This window comes from Gopherus evgoodei, chromosome 16 (genome assembly GCF_007399415.2).
Source record: "Gopherus evgoodei ecotype Sinaloan lineage chromosome 16, rGopEvg1_v1.p, whole genome shotgun sequence".
In the NCBI taxonomy this organism is placed as follows: domain Eukaryota; kingdom Metazoa; phylum Chordata; order Testudines; family Testudinidae; genus Gopherus; species Gopherus evgoodei.
Window position 1 is genome coordinate 14,561,193 of NC_044337.1, and position 12,145 is coordinate 14,573,337.

The 12,145-nt window shown below is 42.9% G+C and overlaps 1 protein-coding gene across 16 annotated transcripts in view; it reads right to left on the minus strand.

The window, feature by feature from the left end:
• FNBP1 (formin binding protein 1) overlaps positions 1-12,145 on the minus strand; it is a 154,655-nt gene that overhangs the window by 57,401 nt on the left and 85,109 nt on the right. The gene's annotated exons all lie outside the window — the stretch shown is intronic.

Sequence of the window (12,145 nt, forward strand, 5' to 3'; positions counted from 1 at the left end):
GAAGGGGGATTTGATAGCTGCTTTCAACTACCTGAAAGGGGGTTCCAAAGAGGATGGATCTAGACTGTTCTCAGTGGTACCAGATGACAGAACAAGGAGCAATGGTCTCAAGTTGCAGTGTGGGAGGTTTAGGTTGGATATTAGGAAAAACGTTTTCACTAGGAGGGTGGTGAAGCACTGGAATGGGTTCCCTAGGGAGGTGGTGGAATCTCCTTCCTTAGGCCTGGTCTACACTACGCTGTTAAACCGATTTTAACAGCGTTAAATCGATTTAACACCGCACCCGTCCACACTACACTGCTCTTTATATCAATTTAAAGGGCTCTTTAAATCAATTTCTGTACTCCTACAAAACGAGAGTAACGCTAAAATCGATATTACTATATCGGATTAGGGTTAGTGTGGATGCAAATCGACGTTATTGGCCTCATTATTTTACAGTAGCTACCCACAGTGCACCGATCCAGAAATCGATGCTAGTCTCGGACCATGGACGCACACCACCGAATTAATGTGCCTAGTGTGGACGCGCACAATCAACTTTATAATATGTTTTATAAAATCGGTTTAAGCTAATTCGATTTTATCCTGTAGTGTAGACGTAGCCTTAGAGATTTTTAAGGTCAGGCTTAACAAAGCTGGCTGGGATGATTTAGTTGGGGTTGGTCCTGCTTTGAGCAGGGGATTGGACTACATGACCTCCGGGGGGGGCAGGGGATAGCTCAGTAGGGGAGAGACAGCTCAGTGGTTTGAGCATTGGTCTGCTAAACCCAGGGTTCTGAGTTCAATCCTTGAGGGGGTCCCTTAGGGATCTGGGGCAAAATCAGTACTTGGTCCTGCTAGTGAATGCAGGGGGTTGGACTCAATGACCTTTCAGGGTCCCTTCCAGTTCTGTGAGATAGGTATATCTCCTTCCAACCCTGATATTCTATGATAATAAAGAGCACACAGAGGTTTGTTTTGGTTTTATTTGCTTTGCTTCTCACCTGTCATGCTGAAAGCTAATGAGGTCCCCCTCTTCATGGAATCCCTTTTCCAACATTAGTTTATGAGTCCCCAAATAAACATGCATATGAAGCATGCTGTCTTTAGTCTGCTTTTGCTAAAGCAATTCTTTCTTAAAGCTCATATGCAACAAGAAAACCTAATCGTCACAGATGCAACACTTCTAATTAACAGACAATTTCTTAAAAATTGAAGTGCAGCCTGATATCTGCTGCATTGTTAGTCTTTTCAGCCCCATATTTGCCAGGACATAGTAAAATTCAGATTTCCATCAAAACCACAACTCAGATTTTAGTGTTCAGTTATTTCAAAGTCATGCTTTCTATAAATGCCTGAGTTATAAATAAAGGATGAGGCAGATCTGTAGGTCCAGATCCTCAGCTAGTGTAAACTGCCATAGCTTTATCTGACTTTGAAAGAGCTATTCCAATTTACACCAGCCAGGGATTTGACCCATTAGAACCCTCTCTAGCATAGGAGGTGCACAAAACTGCCATTATTTCGGTCTGAATGATGATGCTTCCTTTCTTAGCTTGCCACGCTAGATCTTGATGGTAAGTGGGAAGAACTTAAAGCCGTAGCTATTAATTGAATGGCATTTCCAGTACTCAGTAAAAAATACAGCATAAAATGTCCATGTAAGAGGCTGGGTTTATTATGCCATGATGCTGTTAAACAATTGTAAAGTTAAAATAAAACAAAGGATTATGTGACGTGTTTTAATGGCCTGATTTTTAGAGGTGCCAGCAGCTGCAATGGGAGTTGTGGGTACTCAGCACTTCTTAAAAAAACAAACAAAACAGGCCTTACGTACACAGATTTGTCTCCCATGCTGGAAAACAAACTGAATAGCTGCTCAGTTTGGCAACAGTGCTTTTGCCTCTCTCTGCCAGCTAGCAGGAAAAAACAATCACAGTGGTATCAAACTTATGTTTGCCACATTTCCTGCACCAATTTTCTATCTAACCACTGAACTGCATTAATCAGACTTGCACACAGCAGCTACCGGTTGTTCCAGATGCCTGTAATGATCCCAGTGAGCCTTTGGAGATAGGGAAAAAAGGTGGGCTAAATGGGTGGCATTGGAGCAGAGATCAGTTATGGTCTACAGTCCTTTATGGATGAAGTAGCTCATTCAGAAAAAGATTTTTTTCCCTTAAATGTAGGAATCAAAAGAATTTCAAATCTGGCAAACATTTTTTTCTGATGTAACATGGATTATAGGGCATGTCTGAGTCTCACATGAGGCTACGTAGAACACCTACTTTTAAAAACTGCACTCCAAGAATTCTGCAGTTTAGCAACAGGGTGCATTTTTGTATAGGATGGACACTGCATATTAGGGCTGGAAAATTTCTTGGCTTTATCAATAATTTTTGCATGCATGCAGTGTAATTTAAGTATCTGCTTATTGAGCTCTAACCAAAACGTAGTACTTTATAATGGAAGACTTTTTGAATTCCTTTGACTATACAAAGATTTTTTTTAAAACACTCATGTTGCGAAGGTGAATTGGAAAAGGAAAGAATACCGATGTAAAGACATAAATTCCAGGTACTGAGCCTCTTGGTATGAATGCTGAGATGCAACGTATTATGAAATCGGCTAAACTGGAGTTTTAAACAGGCAGTCGGGGTGTTGTCATACTGTACCTTGTCCAACTCCCATTGAAGACAATGTAACTGACTTCAATTGATTATGGACATGGCCCTTTTACGATTAGCATTCAGAAATTCTGTGAGGAACAAGAGGCTATTATTATGTTATCATGCCATTACAATGATGTGTCAGAGAAGTTTAAAAAAAAAATACATTATTCAGACTATGTCACATCCCCCACTATGGTTCTGTGTTAAGGGAAAACTGTCAGTTAGTTTTCTTTGAGGGATGTTAAAATTTCTCCTATCCTATTTACCATTTCAGTCTGCAGTAAGGATGAAGAATGGAGTGTGTTTTGCTGAGAACAATTCAAGGGAACTTTTCAAAAGACACATTCCAGAAACAGCAAAAGGGTCAATAGATATATTGTCTTTTAGCTTTACACAGGCAAAACCTAACTCCCACAGGCTGTTGTGGTAGAAGGCAGATGAATAACTGAAAAAGGAAGAAAAATCTCCCCACAAAAAACTGTTTCTAGGGTACAATCAATCCACAATGGGTGGAACAGTTCACCTTCTCAGCAGTTGGTCTTGTCCAGAAGTGCAGAGTTTCCAGTTAAAAGTTTGATGGAGTTTTTTTATTTTTTTTTTAAATTTTGGGCAGACAAGTGTGTAAGATGAAGCACTGCCAGGCTGCCACCTGCCAAACAATAGATCTGTCTTTGGTAAATACAAGACCAGACTGAAATGCAAATATGAACAAGAAACTTCAAAATAGGTTAATAATAAACGCACGCTAAGAAATAATTCACCAATTTCAGGAATGTTTTCAATTGTTCCTATAACATTTCAGTCACAGTGCCTGATGCTGCAACACAAACCATGAGTCACTGCTTATAACTGCAAGTATTCATTACCAGGGAGTGCAATGGGACTGCTCCTGGTATCAGTATGATCAGCAGAGTTTGTAAGACTATAATCCATTTTTAACGTTACAGTTTATGGACAAATAGTCCTATTGACTTCAGTTTCAACTCAACAAGGTGCTTGAGCACATCTCCAAGTCAATAGGACAACTCACAATCCTAAAATTAAGCATGCATTAAGTCCCTTGCTAAAACTATCCATTCAGTGAGATTGAGTGAATATGGGTTTCATAATCAGGTCCTATGTCACAATACATTACAAATGATTTTCAAGTAGTGTATTATTATCCCATTGTTATTTATTCCTTTTTTTAAAATTTATTTATGGGACCAATGCTGCAAACACATGAGTATTATTATTATTATTAATTATTTGTATTGGTGTTGCACCTAGAAGTCCAGTCATGGCAAAGACCCCATCCTTCTTAAGCGCTATACAAAGAACAAGTAACTTTACTCAGATGATTAGACTCAGCTGGTGAAATCCTGACCTCACTAAAGATAGTGGGCATTTTGCCACTGATTTCAGTGGGGCCAAGGTTTCACCCTTTCACTTTCGTGCTGGAAGAATCAGGTCCTATTATTAACTATTATGCCATGAGCATTTTGACCATCTCATTGAGTAAGCAGGAAATAGGTTTTCAAGGTTTTCAACATTTGATTTCCTTGGGAAAAGTAAAAGGAAAACAGATTGTTACTTTCAATCATTAGAAGGAAGAAATCTAACAAACTGTGAATCCCTGAAAACCCTTGGCTGAATGTAGCCAAATACAGTCAAGCAAACAGCTGATAGGGAGCTTCATTATCAAACCCCAGCAAATGTTATCTAGTGCGTTAGCACTGCATGTAGTTCTGCCAGCTTATCTGAACACACACTAATGAGAGAAATATTAGAACAATAAAATACCAAATAAGGCTCTAATGAGTAAGACAGATCTGATTTATAGAGTTCAGAAAGAACCACCAGCATTACAAAGCTGTAACACAAATCCCAACCCCAGTTCTTTAATGGTTCTGGTCCCATCTATACTGCAAACAAAAATTCATGTTCATACACATGCCAGACATGTACAAGCCCAGTTAGTCCTGGGACTACCTACAGCCTACCAGTTGGGCAGGTAAGCCTAACAACCAGAGAAAGGATGGACTTGTGGTTAAGGCACTATTCTGGGACTTGGGAGATCTGGTTTCAGTTCCTAGCTCTGCCACAGATTCCCTTGTGCAACCTTTGGCAAATCTCTCAATGCTTCTATTCCCCACCTGTAAAATGGGGATAACAATACTTCCTTTCTCCCATGTTTTGTCTGTCTTGTCCATTTAGACCAGGCCTGCACAACTCGTAAAGCGGCGAGGGCCACATTACTCCAAAGAAAACAGCTGAGGGCCGAAACCCCCCAGCCGCGTGGAAACACCCCCTACGACCTCCCGGCTCACGGAAACACCCCGCCTCAGCACCGCCCAGCCCTGCAGAAACAAACCCTCCTTCCCCAGCACCACCTCACCAAAACAGCTGTGGGCCAAAAAGGAAGGTTGGGGGTGAGGAGGTGACACTTGATTTTAAATCAATCAGGGGCTCCCAGCTGAAGAGGTGGCTGGGAGCCGTCAGGGGCAAATTAAAGGGCCCGGGCCTCCGGCGGCTGGGGGAAACCGGAGCTTTGCGGGGCTGGGGCAGGGATTTAAAGGGACCAGAGCTCCTGCTGTGGAGGGGAGCCCGAGCCCTTTAAATCCCAGCCCTAGCCCATCTGCTGGAGCCGCGGCCGGGATTCAAAGGGCTCTGGGCTCCTTGTAGCTGCCGGGGAGCCCTGAGCCCTTTAAATCTCAGCCGCGGCCGAGAATCTCTGCAGGCAGCCCAGAGCCCTTTGATTCCCTGCCGCGGCTGAGATTTAAAGGGCTCTGGGCTCCCCGCCGCTGCGGGCATCTCAGAGCCCTTTGATTCCCGGCCGCAGCTGAGATTTAAAGGGCTCTGGGCTCCCCGCCGCTGCAGGCAGACCAGAGCCCTATGATTCCCAGCCGCAGCTGAGATTTAAAGGGCTCAGGGTTCCCCGCCATTGCGGGCAGCTCAGAGCCTTTTGAATCCCGGCCACGGCTGAGATTTAAAGACCTCTGGGCTCCCCACCCGGCAAAAGCCCAGAGCCCTATGATTTGCCATTGCGGGCCGCACAGTGAACCTCCGCGGGCCGCCGTATGTTGTGCAGGCCTGATTTAGACTGTAAACCCTGCAGGGCAGGGACTGTCTCTCACTAAAGGTCTGTACAACTCTAGCCCATCAGGACCCTGTTATTGTTTGGAGCCTGTCAGTGCTACAGTAAAACAACAAATAAAAAATAACAGCAACCAACACCACCCAATGGTAGTAAATACGCACAGAGAAGAGTACCAAGATTCATCCATACCGCTCGAAGCCTTACTGAATCAATCACACCTTGAAACCAGAAGTCCATCTCCCTACAACAGTGGTTCCAAGCCTCTGCTTATGGAGCATAATAGTCTGCAGAAATATTTCTGGTGGTCTGCAGAGTGAAACACAATAGCTGGGATGTCGGAAGAGAAGTTAATCCAGGCGCATATGAAGTGGCATGCAGCATAAATAATTTGGAGAACCACTGCACAATTATAACACCTATTTGTAGGTCCAATTTATTGCAGTCGAAACAGGTGTTCAAATGCTTGCAAACTACAAGGAAGAGGAAGCTTTGGAACTGTGGCTGATAAAACTCAGATAATAGAATCATAGATTATCAGGGTTGGAAGGGACCTCAAGAGATCATCTAGTCCAACCCCCTGCTCAAAGCAGGACCAATCCCCAAATCCCTAAATGGCCCCCTCAAGGATTGAGCTCACAACCCTGGGTTTAAGCAGGCCCATGCTCAGACCACTGAACTATCCCTCCCCCCATATGTGGTGCTCTGTTTAGCTGCAGTAAAATAAGCAAACTAAATTCTGGGCTACATAAATAGAAGTATATAATATAAACAGTGGAAGTTATTCCAGCACCGAGGGATGAATCAGATCATATTTGGAGTACTATGCACACTTCTGGTCATCTTACTCTAAGAAGAATTTTACAGACAACATACAACCACAAGGCAGGACCAATGGAAGTAAGGAAATTGCTATTTTGAATTGTTAACCTTGCATTATTTTATATTTATAGCTAAAAATTATTGACTGCAAAATGTTGATTCATAGGCTAGCTTACAAACAATGTGCAAATTCCTGAGTCCTTGACCCCACCTTTTCATAGTGCTTATTCAGGCAAAATACCCACTGAATTCACTTGAAGTGCAACTGAGTAAGAATTATTATTATTTGTATTGACATAGCACCTAGGAGCCCAATAAAAATGGAGTACGATGGTCCCAAGCATCTGACACAAAGTTAATTAGTCTCACATTGTATAATAGTGCCTTATTATTACATCCCTAATGAGTTTTTTGCCCCATATTTGCTCTTTACTAATTCAGAAGTTTGCAGTCTACATTTTTTCTCCCAGTATTGTACTTCGTAATATAAAGTGAAGAAACTTCTAAGAAGGATGCATTTTTATAAGATGCTCAGTCAAATGGTCATTTAGTTAAGAACTGTTGTGGGGTACAGCTGCTAACAGAAAGGAGATGAGGCCAAATGGATTTGCTGACCTAACATCCAAAAGCATCTGATGTTTCCAGTACTTGCTCTCCTCTTAGAAGAGCCAACACAAAATCTGTACACAGTACATGAGGGTATTTATGAAATGCAGCTGCTTCTTCATGTTACGGTGACCAGATTTCCCAATTTTATAGGGACAGTGCCAATATTTGGGGCTTTTTCTTATATAGGTGTCTATTGCCCCCGACCCCGTCCTAATTTTTCACACTTGCTATCTGGTCACCTTACTTCCTGTACATACCCAGAGACACTGAAGCCATTAACCCGTAGTTGACCAGAAAGCAAAATTCATAAATTATGAGTCAAAGTGGAAAAGCAGCTGTTAAGAATCATAAGAATGTCACTAAGGTAAATAAACTGTAAATAGGACTCACCATTAGAGAACATGCAAATGACTACCTGGAAAGAATCAATGCTTTCATGTACAGCTCTGCCCATTGGGAAGGAAGCACTTAGAAAGAAGATGTGTTGGTGTAAACTGAGCAATTCACATTAGGTTTAATCCCACAGACCTCATGCAGACATTACCAGGTCAAAATCCCAATGAAGTCGATGGGAATTTTGCCTGAGTAACAAGTGAGTAAGGATTGCAGAGTTTAGTCCAGCTTTATGTTTAAAGCAAGACAAAAGCAGCTGCTTGTTCACCGAAGGTGCAATTCAGCTTGTGCAGAGGGCAAGCACAAGTCCTATGCACCACTTACCTCCTGCATAAGCACTTCAGTGGTACATAGGCTGTGTGTCTGGTTGAAATTCACCCCGACTGAATATTTTGTTTGCATTATTGATTTACTGTTATAAATTCACAGCAGACAAAGTGGAGGAGGGTGGGGAGGAAGCTAGGGGTTTGGGATTATTTAATACAAAGGGTGAGATGCGCATTACTGCTATTCACCTGCGGCTCTGGATAAGTTTCCTCTGAGGCTTGTCTGCGAGGGTTTTTTTTAGTTGGTATACATCTTATCTCATTTTGTTATGACTTGACTACTGTTCAGGCAATGTGCACTGTAAAATGACAAATGAAGAGAAGCTTTAAACACAGATCAGAGGTCTCTCCCGGTCCCTCAGGTCTTCTGTAAAAGCAGCTCAGCATGTACAGGATAACAACAATTTATAAATTCTTAATGAAAAGGGCACCAGCCCAGAGGCTGAGAGAGCAGCTAACACTGCTGGTCTGCCTCCATTTGCAAAGGCAAGAAGAGCTGCTTCTCCCAGGAATCCCTCTAACTGGCAGCCTTTCCAGATCTACGTGTAATGAGACTCTGCTAGTGATACACTGATCCAACTCATGACTATTTGATGCAACAATAATGGACACTCCTCCTACAAGGAGAAATAACATTGTCAGTTTTAACACAATCAAAAGAGCCTAAGAGCATCTGGACGGAGCAGGGGGGGATGCAAATTTCAGACCCTACTGACAGCATTTTATTGTAATTACTTTTATTGACTAGAAAACAAAATAATATAAAGATTTAAATTGTTTTATGTGTTTTTATCCTTGTAGGCTGACATTAAATCACTCTGAAATATCTTATTTCCCTTGGTTATTTGCAATCAACCCCATTTATTACTGAATAAAAATGTTGGGGTAAGGGCATATAATGACAAGTACATATTTGTGTGTATTGGGGCACTGGGCCTGAGGAGGCGATGGTGGTTGGGAGGATTTATGCTCCTATACACCAAAGGATGGTTGTGTGGATAAGGCACTGGACTGGGACTCAGGAGATCTGAATTCTATTTCCAGTTCTACCATGAGTGACTTGGGAAGTCACATAGGGCCTGATCTGAAATCCACTGAGGTCAATGGAAGTGCTCCCATTGACTTCAGTGAGCTTTGGATCAGGTCCCTACTCTCTCTGTGCCTCAGTGAAATAAGGATAGTACTTCTCTACTTCATATGGTGTTTTGAGGATCAACTCCTCAATGTCTGTGAGGCACTCAGTCACTAAAGGGTTAAGGCTATAAAATTGGATCAGTTGTAGGTTTTTATTTAACACTGGGACTGATGGGAGGCAGTCATGTCTTGGGGACAGGAGATGGCAGAAGCATTTTGCACTTTTAGTGGGATTCAATGCAACCCAGGAGCAGACATGTAACAAGCTCGAGCACCTGCAGGAAGCATCTATAGAGGCAAATGCAAAGGAGAACCCCACAGCACAGAAAGAAACACACATCAGCAGAGCACAGGATGTGAATAAAGCCCTAATGCAAACAAAACCTTTCCGGATGTGGGCTGAAGATTTACAGAAGATGCACTATTTAAAAAAACCCAGAGCTAATTGTGGGGAGTCAGGAACCACTCCTGAAGATTAAAGTTGAGTTTCCATTATAAGACTCTGACCCTTTCCCTCAAATCCTCATAAAAAAGTTGATTTTCCTGCACAATATGAACTGTCGAATAGCATTTCTGTCATCTCTGGATTGAGGACCACAGTGCTGACAGCTCACAAACAAGCTTCAGTTTCTCCTGTTAGAAGCTGACAGTGAACATTATCTTATGACGAACTGACCATTATCTAAGATGTGACTATGTGGTTTTCCTGCCTCCCTACTGTGGACCTGATTCTGCCAGGTGCTGAGCACCTTCTGCAAAGTGCTCATTGCCTCAGCTGCCATGCAAGTCAGTGAGAGGCAAGAGTGCTCAGCACCTTATGCAACTGGGCCCTAAGCACTTCCTCTTTAAAAAGTGATGCTATAAAATGTTACATATAAAAATAGACCCTTAAGAAAAGCAGGCAGACTTTTTTATTGTACAAAATCGGCAAAGGCACCGCTGGGTACCACATCATCCCATAAAGATGTCAGCTTGTTAATGATTACAGCACTAAAGTAAAGGAACAAACAACAGAGTGATTCCTTATATGTATGCTAGCTGGACTGCTCATGTGAAGACTCATTTCCCCAAACGGTCAAAAAATTAAATGACTACATGGTGGTTTTTGAAAGAGAACTACAGCAAACTCTCACATCCCACCGGCATCAAAACTCAGCTGCAACCCACAGTGTCACCTACAAGTCTTCCTCAGTGTTAACAGCATCATGTTAGTCCATTTTGAGGACTTCCAAACCAGGTCCCTATAACAGGACTTACTGCAAAGTTTAAGTTTCGTAACCTGAGCTCACTAAACCAAAGAACTGAACTGGCAAAACCTGTCATAGGAGAGAGACACTTTATGCCAAACAGCAAGTGTGAGTTTACACCTAAATACTGTGTCTGCACACAGCTAATGTTTATAATTTAAAGGCTGACCGTGAATGCAGAAGGGGAGGTAAATGCAAGGAGCCTAACCCACACTTTGTTTCCATGTGCAGAAGCTGGCCACAACTGCAGATCTCCTGACCGCAGGGAGTGGTCCCTGCTACTGCCAACAAAGCAGAGGCAGGAAATGAATAAAGCTCTCACCCTGCCACCTGACCCCTGCACCAGCTGGCAGAGCTATCCTGATGCAGAGGCCAGCAGATGCTTCCCCCCGCCCCCTTAAGTGGCACCGTGAGGATGCTTCCCTTGTGCACTGGCAACCACTTGAGCCTCTCTGAGGCACAATGCTTCCCAGAGCTCTTCTTGGGTGCACTGAGTAGCCATCATTGTTGTATAAGGATGTGGTTTTAGAGACCAAAGATCATCCTCCTTTTGGACAGGTGGGGTTCTGGACTGCAGGGGACAGAACAGACTGTGTCTCTTACAGAATTTCTCATAGCTGTATGATGCAGTGTTCAAATACAAATAATTTAGTTGTAAAGTACAAACTCTCCACACCTTAATAAAAAGGCTAACACATTGGAATGGTGCATCTTAGCACTACCTCCAAGGGGACCAAGGCATATTGGGCACAGTCTGGTCTGTAACATTTACACTTTGCAGTCAATTGATCCTGCTTCTTGCCCTTCCTTTAGTTCCCGAGAAGTCTGACTTTAAACACAACTGAAGCAAAGCAGCCACTTGAGACGCTGGTCATTAGCGGGCCTAACATCAGCTGCAATCTCTGATCGCAGCTCTAGGAAGAGCTTATCTAAAAGGCTTGCTCTAGTTCCACCATCATCCTACCCCACTCCCAAATAAGGTTTGCAGAGTCCTTTTGGGTGTTGATCACTAGCCACCCTACTGCAGGATTTCCTGCTGCATTTGTCAAAGCTGGTTATTATCTACGGATTAAGAGGTGGGGGCTGATCAGAGATGCAGAGCTTTCCACAGCCTCCTCTTGTTCTCAAATCACAGGGTGCATCAGTGAATCACAGCTTAAACAAACAACAACAACAACTTGCAAATGTAATTGTGATGCACTGCAGAATTTTAATTCCATTTCTCTGCAAAGGCTGATGCAAAAATAGCCCGTGCTGTCTCCTCATGTTAGCAGGTACAGGCTAAGGCAGCAGAGGTGTTTATCTCGAGCCCCAGAAATGAGGGCAACTAATCACGTTGCTTGGGAGCACCTTTTTCAGCCAGCAGACTGAACAGCACTGGAACCAAATGAAGCCAGATTGTCTGCTTTCCTGGCCAGAAAGTTTTTGGGAATGAAACTGTGGCAGCCAAGTTATGAGAGGCAAGCGAAATTAGAGACACCATAATAAAAGAAGGACAGAAAATTATCATATTGCATCACTTGAGACTGAACAGTTTTTGTATCTCTCTACCACAAGTTAGCTAAAGCTACCCCCAACTGCAATTCTTGGTTAAACAATATCCTATTTTGCACTAAGGAGTTACGTAAGGGCAGACCCAGTCACGTGGGCCGGGTGAAGCAAAGAAAGGCCATTATTCACAGCGTGACATGGATGAATCCAGTTTAACACATGCACTTCGAAAACACTGTCCTCTCTGTTTAGCAATATTATTGCACATTTAATTCGTTTTGATAACCTCTTCCTTCTACATCTACCATGCTGCTGAGAGCATAACTGGGGACTTCACGGATTTTTCTGCAGGGAGCAGTGAACACTCATTGCCACCACTGGCAATAGATCCTG